This window comes from Gossypium raimondii, chromosome 1 (assembly GCF_025698545.1).
Source record: "Gossypium raimondii isolate GPD5lz chromosome 1, ASM2569854v1, whole genome shotgun sequence".
NCBI classification, from domain to species: Eukaryota; Viridiplantae; Streptophyta; class Magnoliopsida; order Malvales; family Malvaceae; genus Gossypium; species Gossypium raimondii.
The window spans coordinates 31,711,739-31,724,209 of NC_068565.1; positions in this window are offsets into that span (position 1 = coordinate 31,711,739).

The following is a 12,471-nucleotide window of genomic DNA, read 5'->3' on the forward strand; positions in this document are numbered from 1 at the left end:
TACTATTCATCGGGCTAAATGTTAATGGAATTTACAGAATTATTTATGTGTTTAAAGGCTAATGTATAGTTAAGTTACGGTCGTTTGTCATTTGAGAGTTCTTAAAATTTCAAGTCAGTGAGTTACACGGCCTAGCACACAAGCGTGTGACACGACCGGGTGACCCTACTCAGAGAGTTACACTGGTGAGGAAACGAGTTGAGACACGATCATCTATCCTTTTTTTTCAAAAGTTACATGGCTTGGGAGGTTCCACACGGTTGTGTGACCCCTGTTCTCCAATTTTTGTATCTTTTTCCTAAATTTTTTGTTTTACTTCAAATTAGTCCTGAATTGTTTCTAAACTATTTTTAGGGCCTCAAAGGCTAGATTTAGGGGTAAATTGATTATGAATGAATGGTTTTTAATATGTTTAGTTTATTAAATTTTATGATGTTATATGATTTTTGATTGATTGGTAATGCTTCGTAACCCTAATTCGGTGACAGAGACGGGTTAGGGGTGTTACATTTAGCTACCCTAGGGCTAAGGATGATGACTACCTAAAGGATATAAATAGACCTTTCTGGAACACATTATGGACACCATCTATTACCTTAGACTTTCTTTTTAGATTTGATTTTGTTTTCTTAAGTTTTCAGAGTTTCGTTTCTTTTGTTCTTTACTTCCTTTCAAGAGATCTAAGTTGTAAAGGAGATGAACTCTTGTGGATTTGCATTCATTATCAATATTACTTAAGCTTTTCTTAAACTCTCTACTATTCATCCATTATAATTAATTTCTATATCTACTCCATGTTGTTTATGAAAGCCATGAGGAACTAATCCTTTTATGGGGGATTAGTGACTGGAAGCATGATCTTTTAACTATTTTGTAGGGTAATTCAATAGATGAACTATTTGGGAAAGGGAGAACGCGAAACAAACCCTAGGTTTAACCACCTCAAGAAGTTATCAAGGTTGGAATTAACCCAAAATTGGTATTGCCCATCCGTGAACACCTTGACCCCAAACCAGTCTAGACTATGAGGTCGAAAGATAAGTAGTTCTTGCTGACTCGTTATGTTAGTAGAATATAGGAAGATCCTACTAGGGTAGAAACTAGTTGATTGACAAAAAACCCGTGACAACAGTTGATTAAGATTGTTGAAGTAAGATAATCACCCATCTTTAGATTTGATTCACTTTATTTATCTCTATCTCTTGCAATTTTAATTTTTCGATTTCATTTTATTATTTTACAAGTTCTAAACATATTTCTTATTTTAATTTTGTACTATAACTGACTTAAAATGTTAATTAGACCTTTAATTATTTAGGTTAAGATTGATTTAGTACTTGCTTCCCTTGGGTACGATCCTCAGAGTACTCACCTACTTTGTTGTAAAATCTATATTACAACTCGACCCGTATACTTGTATATACTGCCTTATAAGTCTCTATATTATTGCGGTATTCAAACTCTAGACGTTAGTACGTCCGAAGGTGATAAGGCTAGCATGCAGATGGATTTGTCTGAGTTATATTAAGTTGGCATACAGTATACGCCCAAGTGATAAGCAAGTTGGCTTATTGATATGCCATAAATCATACTATTATTTACATCCCTTTTTACACATAATTATAGCTTGTTTAATAGTAAATCAAAGCATTTTATTATATATTTAGGTTGTTATACTTAAATTAGTAATTTATACTTTCTAGTAATTTTTATTACATTTTTTATATCTAAATAAGGCTACATGGTCTTGTAGGTCAAATCGAGAGCTGGAGATGCTTTTTTAGGCAAAAATTGATGCCTATGTCACGACACCAAGATACTGATGTCTCAACATCGAAGACAGAAGCTAAAAATGAGTTCTGGAGTGAAATTACCCTCGATGTCATGACATAGCCCTCCTATGCCTCGACATACCCCCTGCACAGCCTAAATTCCTGAACGTTTTAACTACATTTTGGACGAAAATTAGGTGTATTTATCCTAATTGAACTCTAAGGACTTGGAAGATAATTTAGGCACTTTAATAGTCCAAGTTGAACTTATATAAAGGCTATTGTAATCAGGTTAAACACACAATTTTAGGGTTTTTATTCTTAGGTTTTTCTTTCAATCTTAGTTTTTACTTAGGTAATTTTATGTTCTTGTAATCAGAAGATGCTATTTCGAAGTGAGACTTCCGCGAGGGGAGATTGATTCAAAACCACGCTTCCATTAATAAATCCATAAGCATCTCTTTTCCTTATTTTAATTTTTTTTCTTTAACATCGTTAGATAAATATTTGTGTAAAGATTAGAATCAATTTGTGCTTTCTACATATTTTGCATGTTTCAATTGCTTTAACTTAATTAATTTTTTGAATGATAGAGTTTCTTAGCGGATCAGCTATTTGGGAAAGGAAGAACGTGAAACAAACCCTAGGTCTGACAACCCTAGGAAGTCATTTAGGTGGGAATTAACCCAAAATTGGTATAGCCTATCCGTGAACACCTTAACCCCAAACCGGTCTTGACTGTGAGGTCAGAAGATAAGTAGTTCTTGCTGACTCGTTATTCTAGTGGAAGATCGAAAGATCCTGCTAAGGTATTAACTAGTTGATTGATTAGAACTCTACTTCAATAATTAATTGGGTAAAACAATTGGATCTAGGCTAAAAGGAACTCACGTAGTCAAAATAAGGAATAGGAAAAGCCGATACAAGAACCTAGGAGTAGATTTAGGTTTAGTTAAATTTATTTAGTGTCTTATTATTATTATCATCTTCATTCTTGATTAACACTACTAACTCGTGACTTGAGTATATTAGTAATTATTTCCCGTACACCCACTCGTATCAATCAATTGTGATCCAAATAACCTAACTTTTTCAGAATTAGATTATTTTTACAAACATACTGTGCATTCATCTATGTCTAGAGATTGTATGCATGCAATTCAAAAGAACAAATTAATGGAAAATTAAAGTATCATCCAGTAATCCCAACTCAATGAGATTTAACTCATGGGTTGGTTAATCAAATCAGAATTCAAAATATCATTCAACATCTTTAATAATTAATTTTACGAAGAAGTAATTTAAGAAAATAAAGGAAGAACTTCAGGAAGCTTTCTTCGGTCTAACCTCAACTTTGGTGGCACAATGTCTTGCAAAGCCTAGGTTGACTACCTTCTTCTTCTCCCTTGTGTTCTACTCTGTTGCTTAGCCTCTACTGCTACCCTTGTTTTTCCTTAGGATCTTTTCCCCAAAAATACTCTCCAAAAATCCTACTCTAAAAATAATCCCTCCCTCTCAGAGTTCATTCATTTTGTTTTATAATTTTGTTTTCCTCTAGTAGGTCCCTCAGCCCGTGCTTTTTCACCTCCTTTTTTCAGGTATATTTTTTGGTAAAAATACAGTTGGGGCTGGTACACGTTGAGTGCTAACTCGGTGCCTTACTAACATTGCCATGACATTAGTGTTGGCAAATAGACCAACCTTTTGCCACGACAAAACTTCACTCATTTACTTTGTTTTCCTCATTCTGCACCTGCCACTCAAACAACAAACAAATCCTTTCCACCCATAAGTACATGTAACATATAATAACATTTAATCCCAATCCAAACTCCATGATACAATTTTCTAAAAAAAATACTAATATAATACCCTAAAATGCAACTAAATTAACCTAAGTACAAGTGTTAGCTCAAAAAGATCAACTTGAGATCGTCGATAGGAAGGTTGAATTGGCCTTTGAGAAATTATGGTGGAAGTAAAAAAAACTATGCAGCAAAGAACACAATGATTTATAGTGGTTTGGCCCCAATTGCCTACTCCACTACATTAGCTTTCCACAACTAAGGATTTTCTCCAAATTCACTAATTTGAACACCTTTGAGAACAAGGTTTAACCTTACAACCTCTCTTAAGACTTATACCCCAAAATCTTAAGATACAACTCCCTTAAGGTTTCTACCCAAATCTTAAGAATAAACCCTCTCTCAAAAGAGATACAAATAAGCAAACAAAGAAAATAATCCACACAAGATCAGGATGTTTGCCAATTAAGCACAAATACAAACAAGAACAACTGAGCTAAATGAGCACAATGAAAGTTCACAAGTGTCTACAAGAAAAGGTATGAAAGAATTAAGCTCTAGGTTGTTCTGATTTATCTTTAAGCTTTGCACATTGCTCTTCTTATTGCCAGACCTTTGGAAGATGGTATTTATACCCTCTAATTGTTTTCCAACTGTTGTGGTTGTTGTCTAAGTAAATATAGCCGTTGGGGATGAAATACCAGGTCATCAACTGCACCTGCAGCAACGAGTATCGATATTTTTTACAATTAAAGCAGACTTCAGTGATTGTTGGAGCATGAATATTGATATCTTAGGAAATATATCTATACCTTAACCAAAGTATCAATATCGGATCGATACCTACTAGGGTTTGAAAGAAACAGAATGTTAATTTGGCATCAATTATCAGAAGGGTATCAATATCTTGTAAAATATAGATATTTAGACAAAAATTATTAGTACTTTTTGTCCTAAAGCAATTTTAACTTTTTGAAAATGGTTAAAACATATTTGAAAATGTTTGACTCAATTGAAACCATTTCAACTTGATTTTATCAAATTGCTCAACTTTAATTTTATTCAAAAACACTTTAATTTGTTATATCAAAACATATAATCTAATAAGGCTTAGTTTAACAACAAGCAATTAACCAAGTCTAAAGGCCTGGAATATAACTCTTTTCAAGAGTTATCACACCCCCAAACCCGAGTTATTGCTTGCACTCAAGAAAAATATGCATGAATGCAAGAATTACCATAGAACATAATTACCATTATACTGCCAAACCCTATAGAACATATTTTTGTACTTCAATTCTCAGCAATCTTCTACGTCTAAAAATCTATTCAAGCTTCAAAAGCTTATTCAGCAAAGGCAGTGTAGAAAATATTGCCCTAAAAATAAAAATTCTAAGTCTTCATGCAATTTTGACTATAGTAAGTGTCTCCTAAATTACTTAGTTCACCTTTTAACCAAATTCAGTTTTCTTTTTAAACTTGGCATCTTGTATACTTTAATATGTATATCTCTATTTATTATAAATTTTTCAACTAGGGGATTGATATCATCACATGGTTTTTTTTACTCGATAATCATAGTGGGGCATACACCAAATTGTCGACTACTCCATCATGTCATGATTTAAATAAAATGGATGGAGAAAACAACTACCTCATTAGCTACTTAGCCTATTACTATAGTGGAGTGCCCCTAAACTATTTCTAATTATTATTATTATTTTACACACTCGTACTTAATCCTGCTTTTTTAATCAACAACATAATTAAGCAAACAAAATATTACTGACCTATTTGGCAATTTCAAGAATTGGAGTGTTGGACTGTTTCATGGCATTTCTTTGATTTTTCTCTTAATTTTACTTAAACTTAGCCATTTCATTCGTTATTGAGTATTGCCATTTACTGAATTTAGCTTCAAGAATATCTAAGTTTATTAAAAGAAACTTAGTATAGACCAATTACAATAGGAGTTAGGGTATTCTATATTTAGAGATCAATTTTCACGGAACTATCCTAAGCTAAAATCACCAAATCCACTATCACAATTTCCTAGATTTATTGAAGAATTAATCTCCTCATCGAACATCACAGACAAACATATACTCATCACAGTCTAAACAATTCTTCTAAATTATGTGTCAAGGTAAAATGAATGACAAAATGAACAAAAATACTAAAATGAACATACTTAACTAAATATCTAATGCATCCTACATGCAAAACACAACCCCAAAACTAAGGGATGCATTGTCCTCAATGCATGAACAGAGAAGAATCAATAATGAAAAACATATATATATGCAAAAAATGATATGAAAAAAAATAAGGAATGCATAATGGAATGAAAAGAGAAACAAATAAGGTCAAGTCGAGAGCAAAAGATGCTTATTTGGGCCAAAATTGATGCCTATGTCGCCACACCAAGATAGTGATGCCTCAACATCGAAGGCAGAATCTAAACAAGAGTCCTAGAGCGAAACTACCCTCCATATCGCGACATGGCCCTCCTATGTCGCAACATACCCCCTGCACAACTCAAAATTCCTGCACATTTTAACTACATTTTGAACGAAAATTAGGTATATTTATCCTAATCGAACTCTAAGGACTTGAAAGATAATTTAGGCACTTTAATAGTCCAAGTTGAACTTATATAAAGGCCATTGTAATCAGGTTAAACACAAAATTTTAGGGTTTTGATTCTTAGGTTTTTCTTTCAATCTTAGTTTTTACTTGGTAATTTTATGTTCTTGTAATCGAAAGATGCTATTTCGAAACGAGACTTTCGCGAGGGGAGATTGTTCCAAAATCACGCTTTCATTAATAAATCCACAAGCATCTCTTTTCCTTATTTTATTTTATTTCTTTCTTTAACATTGTTAGATGAATATTTGTGTAAATATTAGAATCAATTTGTGCTTTCTACATATTTTGCATGTTTCAATTGCTTTAACTTAATTAATTTCTTAAATGATAGAGTTTATTAGCAGATCAGTTGTTTGGGAAATGAAGAATGTGAAACAAAACCTAGGCCTGACAGCCCTAGGAAGTCCTTGTATAATCTATAAATCACATTTCATATCTTTTTGAACATACGTCACATTTCGACCCATAAATTGATTGTATAATCCATTAACATTCAGCTCGATGAACTAAGTAACTCGAATCGGATACTCGGGTAACTACACCACACTAGAAACATCATAGATGCATAACAGGGGCACCGAAGTGCAAACAAGGGCACAAATGTGCAAACAGGGGCACCGTAGCACGAACAGGGACACCAAAGTGCAAATCTCATACAAGAATGCATACTAACCATATTGGCATGCCAATCATATCCTACGTGATTACTAGATTCAACCGGGTAATATACATAAACTCTTTACTTTAATATGTTTTCCTCACACCAATGTATTTTATAAACATGTACTTAAGTGAAATTCTCTATAATATATCATTCAATAAAGTAAATTTCACATATAAACAATACTTAACTAAAAGTACAATAATATAACAATAACAAGTAATTCACACTTATAAGACACATCACTATGAACTTACCTACGATAACTTCTAATTACGGAGTAGGGACTGCTTCGTAATTTTCCCTTTTCCTCGATTGTCATCTTTTTGGTTTGGTTCTTGAGCTAAATAATAATTAAATACAATCTATTATTTTTCACATTCAATTCAGCACACATGACCCTTAACTTTTAATTATTTACACATTTTCCCTACACTTTTATAATTTTCACAATTTAGTCCCTAAACTTAAAATCTCAAAAATTAGCAGACTTTCCCAAAGTTTCAAGTTCGCCAAATTTTTACCCTTCCATAACCAACCCACATTTATTCGAAATTTACATGAATTCCATGTAAAATTTATTATTTTATCAAATTAATCCTTAACTCAAAAACTAACAAAACCACTTTATAATTTACTCAAAATCAACAACTAACACTTCAATTTCATTATTTAACATATAAAATATCAAGTATTCATCAATGAAAACATCTAAAATTCTTAATAGTTTCAAATACGAACCTATGGGTTACTTAGACCTAGTTGCAATGATTACGAAACATAAGAATTACAATATATAGAACTATAATAAGGTTATATGCAAAGAGTTTATGTTGGCCAAATATAAAGCTCCAAAATGGTGGTTTTCTTCTTAATTTTCATTGCACTCAATGTGGAAGATGAAAATGTTTCTTTTATTATTATTTTACTTTAGTTTTAATATTAATCTACTATTCTACCCTTTTATTTTAACATACAATTTAACATAACCTTGTCCATAAAAGTCCACTACTTTTATGTATGGTATATTACCACCTAAGTCTTTTAACTTACATCTCCAAAATCATTTAACCTATTTAACTAATAGTAATCAACTTTTGCGACTTTTACAATTTAGTCCTTTTAGTTAAATAAACAACCAAACATTAATATTTCTTTACCAAAATTTATACGACTCTAATGCAACCCTATAAATACTAATTAAATAATAAAATGCAACCCCACATATCGAAATTGTGGTCCCAAAACCAATATTTTTAACACCATTGAAAAATAGGATATTACAACTCTCCATCCTAAAAAAATTTTCGTCCACAAAAATCTTACCAGAGAAAAGGTTCAGATATTAAGTTTCCATAATTTCTTCCATTTTCCACGTCACTTCTTCTATTCCATCTTGTCGCGATGGCACCTTAACTAATGGCACAGATTTGTTTCTCAATTCTTTCATTTCCTGAGCTAAAATTCTTACAAGTTCTTCATCATAAGTCAAATTCGACTGTAACTCAATTTCATCTGTAGTTAAAACATGCGACGGATCAGAATGGTAGCGTCAAAGCATCAAAAAATGAAAAACATTATGAATTCTATCAAGTTCCAGAGGTAATGCCAAGCAATACGCTACGGGTCTGATTATTTCTAAAACTTCATATGGATCGATAATCTAGGACTAAGTTTTCCTTTTCTGCCAAAACGTAACACTTTCTTCCAAGGTTAGACTTTCAGGAACACTTTCTTTCTGACAAAAAATTCTATATCTTTACATTTCAAATCAGCATAAGATTTCTGGTGATTAGATGCAATCTTCAAATTATCTCAGACAATTCTCACTTTTTCTTCAGTTTCTTGTACTAAATCAACTCCAACTATCTTTCTTTCATTCAATTTAGACTAATATAATGGACTTCTACATTTACGCTCATATAGAGCCTCTTATGGAGCAATTTTTATGCTCAACTAGTAACTGTTATTATATGCAAATTTAACTAACGACAAATACATTTCCCAGCTACCTTTGAACTCAATAATAGAACACCATAACATGTCTTCTACAATCTGTATTATTTGCTCAGGCTGGCCATCTGTTTGCGGATGAAAATCAGTAATAAAATTTAATCTAGAGCCCAAAGCCTTGTGTAGTTTACCCAAAAATCTAGAACTAAACCACTGAGCACACTCAGAGATAATACAAAATGGTACACCGTATAATCTCACAATTTCTGAAACATATAGTTCTACCAATTTCTCGAGTGAAAAATCGGTTCAAACAGGTATAAAATGAGCCAATTTCGTTAATCTATCAATGATAACCCATATCAAATCTTTCCTTTTTGGAGTCAAAGGTAATCCTAAAATGAAATCCATAGTGGCTCGCTCCCATTTCCACTCCAGAATCATTACAGGTTGTAATAAACCCGATGAAACCTAATGTTTGGCTTTCACCTACTAGCAAACTAGGCATCTGGACACAAAATCTGTTATTTCTCGTTTCATACATGGTCACTAGTAACGTTGTTTCATATCATTGTACATTTTTGTACTCCTTGGGTGAATCGAGTAAACACTATTGTGAGCTTCATTCAACAACTCTTGTTTCAATCCTGAATCATTCGGTACACACAGTCGATTTTGGAAATATAAGCATTCATCAATCTCAATACAAAAATCTATCTTTTAACCGCTTTTCACTAACTCAAGCTTCAAACACAAGAATGAATCATTTTTCTGAAGTTTCTGAATTTTTGATAAAAATACAGGCTTTACTATCAACTCAACCATAATAGAACCATCACGTTCCACCATCAAGTCTGCATTCATAGCTCTCAGAGAAAGCAAAGATTTTTGACTCAATGCATCTAAACGATATTAGCTTTCCCGAGATCATAATGAATTACTAAATCATAATCTTTTAGTAATTCAAGACATCTACGTTGATGCAAATGCAATTCCTTTTGAGTCATTAGGTATTTGAAGCTTTTATGATCAATAAAAATATGGCATCTCTCACCATATAAATAATGTCGCTAAATCTTCAAAGCAAAAACCACTACGACCAACTCTAAGTCGTGTGTTGGATAGTTCCACTCCTGAGGCTTCAGTTGCATCGAGGCATAAGCAATTACTTTACCACTTTGCATCAGAACACAACCTAAACCACAAAGAGACGTATCACTGAACACAATAAACACAACCTAAACCACAAAGAGACATATCACTGAACACAATAAATTCTTTCTCGGTTTTAGGTTGAGTTTAAAATTGGAGTTTTCATTAACATATTCTTCTGTTGTTCGAAACTTTTCTGGTATTTCTCAGTTTAAAGAAAATTAACATCTTTTTGCAGTAGCTTAGTCATCAGATATGCTATAATGGAGAAGTTTTTAACAAAACATCGATAATATCCTGCAAGCCCAAGAAAATTTGATTCTTGAAAAAATTATTCGAAACTTTCCAATCAACAATCATAGATATTTTATTCGGATCAACCCTTATTCCATCAGCAAAGATAACATGTCCAAGAAAACTAACTTTCAATAACCAAAATTTACTTTTACTGAATTTCGCATCAAGTTATTTTTCACACAAAGTTTGCAACCCAATTCTTAAATGCTTGGCATGATTTGACTCGTTTAGTGAATAAATCAGGATATCATCAATGAATACCACAACAAACTGATCTAAATATGGCTAAAATACCTAATTCATCAAGTCCATGAATGCTGTAGGAGCATTAGTTAAACCAAATGTTAGCACCAAAAATTCATAGTGACCATATCTAGTTCTGAATGCAGTCTTCAGTACATCTGGCTCTTTAACTTGCAATTGATAATACCCGGATCTCAAGTCAATCATTGAAAATATAGTAACCCAATTATCAATACGAGGTAACAATATATTTATTCTTGATAGTAACCCAATTCAGCTACCAATAATCTATACAGAATCTCATTAACCCATATATCTTTTCACAAATAGAACTAGAGCATCACAAGGTGACGCACTCGGTTGAATAAATCCACGATCTAATAATTCTTGCAATTGTGCTTTCAAATCTGTAGGAGCCATTCTGTACAGAGCTATTGAAATTGGAGTTGTTCCCGATACAAATTCAACTTCTCAGGTCAGTGGTAACCCATGCCATTCTTCAGGGAAAACATCAACATATTCTTTAACAATCGATACATGATCAATTCTAGATTCTACTCCTCTCGAATCAAGAACATAAGTCAAATAAGCTTCATACCCTTTTTTGATAAACTTATGATCTAAAATTGTAGAAATCATATTTGTCGCGCAATCGGATCTATCTACCTTAACACAAATATATTCGATGTTCGGGTGTTTCAAACTAACTTGCTTCTTTCGACAACTCACCATTGCATCATGTTCAGGCAACCAATCCATTCCCAAAACAATATCAAAATCATCAAATGGTAATAGCATCAAACTAGCACAAAAATCATAACCCCGAACCTTCAATGGACAAGACTGACAAATCTGATTAACTAAATCAAATTGACCTAATGGATTTGTTACTTTAACAGTAAAATCAGTGGACACAACAGATAAATTCTTTTTGTCTACTAATGTAGTGCATATATAAGAGTGAGTTGATCCAGGATCAATCAATGCATACACATTAATATCCAAAAGAGAAAAAGTACCAGTAATAACATCTGGGGCAGTAGCTTCCTCACAAGCTCTAATTACATATGCTCTAGCTGGGCCCCTCGTTTCAGATCATTTGTTTGCATCAGTTGTCCTCCCACGAATAAAACTAGAATTTCTATTGTTTCCAGGTCGTCTGCCTCTATGTGGTGTTGCTTCAAACTTGCTAACTAATTACCTGAATCATTTTGTCATTTTAGACAATTACGAGGAAAATGATCAATAGATCCACAACAGAAACAAGCTCCTAACTTAGATCGACATTCCCCAAAATATCTCTTGTTGCAATCATAACAAACGAGGACAGTTTTCTCAACATTCCTCACACTTCCAACACTAGCCACTGGAGAATTAACAGACGTCAAATTAATTTGCCTTATCTCTGCCAGTAAAATTTGAAGGAGTAGTCGATCGATTGGCTTTACTTCTAAACCTCTTATATGGAAACATTTGAGCAGACTTAAACGACCCTCTTTTGTTAAATTCTCGAAATCTCACATCAGCCTAATTTTTACTTTTTTAGATTTCTTCAATTTTCTAAGCACGTTTTGAAAGTTCTACAAATTCACATAAATTTAACGCTGCCACAAACATCTGAATGTCATCATTCAAGCCATCTTCAAATCCAATACACATTTCTTTTTCATTTGACATAATATTATGATATGCTTAATTGTACAAATTCTCATTCATACTGGCTGTAGATCGATTCCGTTGTTTCAACTCTAAAAACTCTTTCTTTTTCTTATCAAGGTACAACGAACTACCATATTTCTTTCTAAATTATGTTTGAAAGAAGTCCCAATTAATTAGATCACTAGTTGCCATTGAAACTGAAGTGTCCCACCATTAGTACGCTTCGTCTTTCAACAATGAAATAGCACATCTGACACAATCTTCGAGTGTACACATTAAC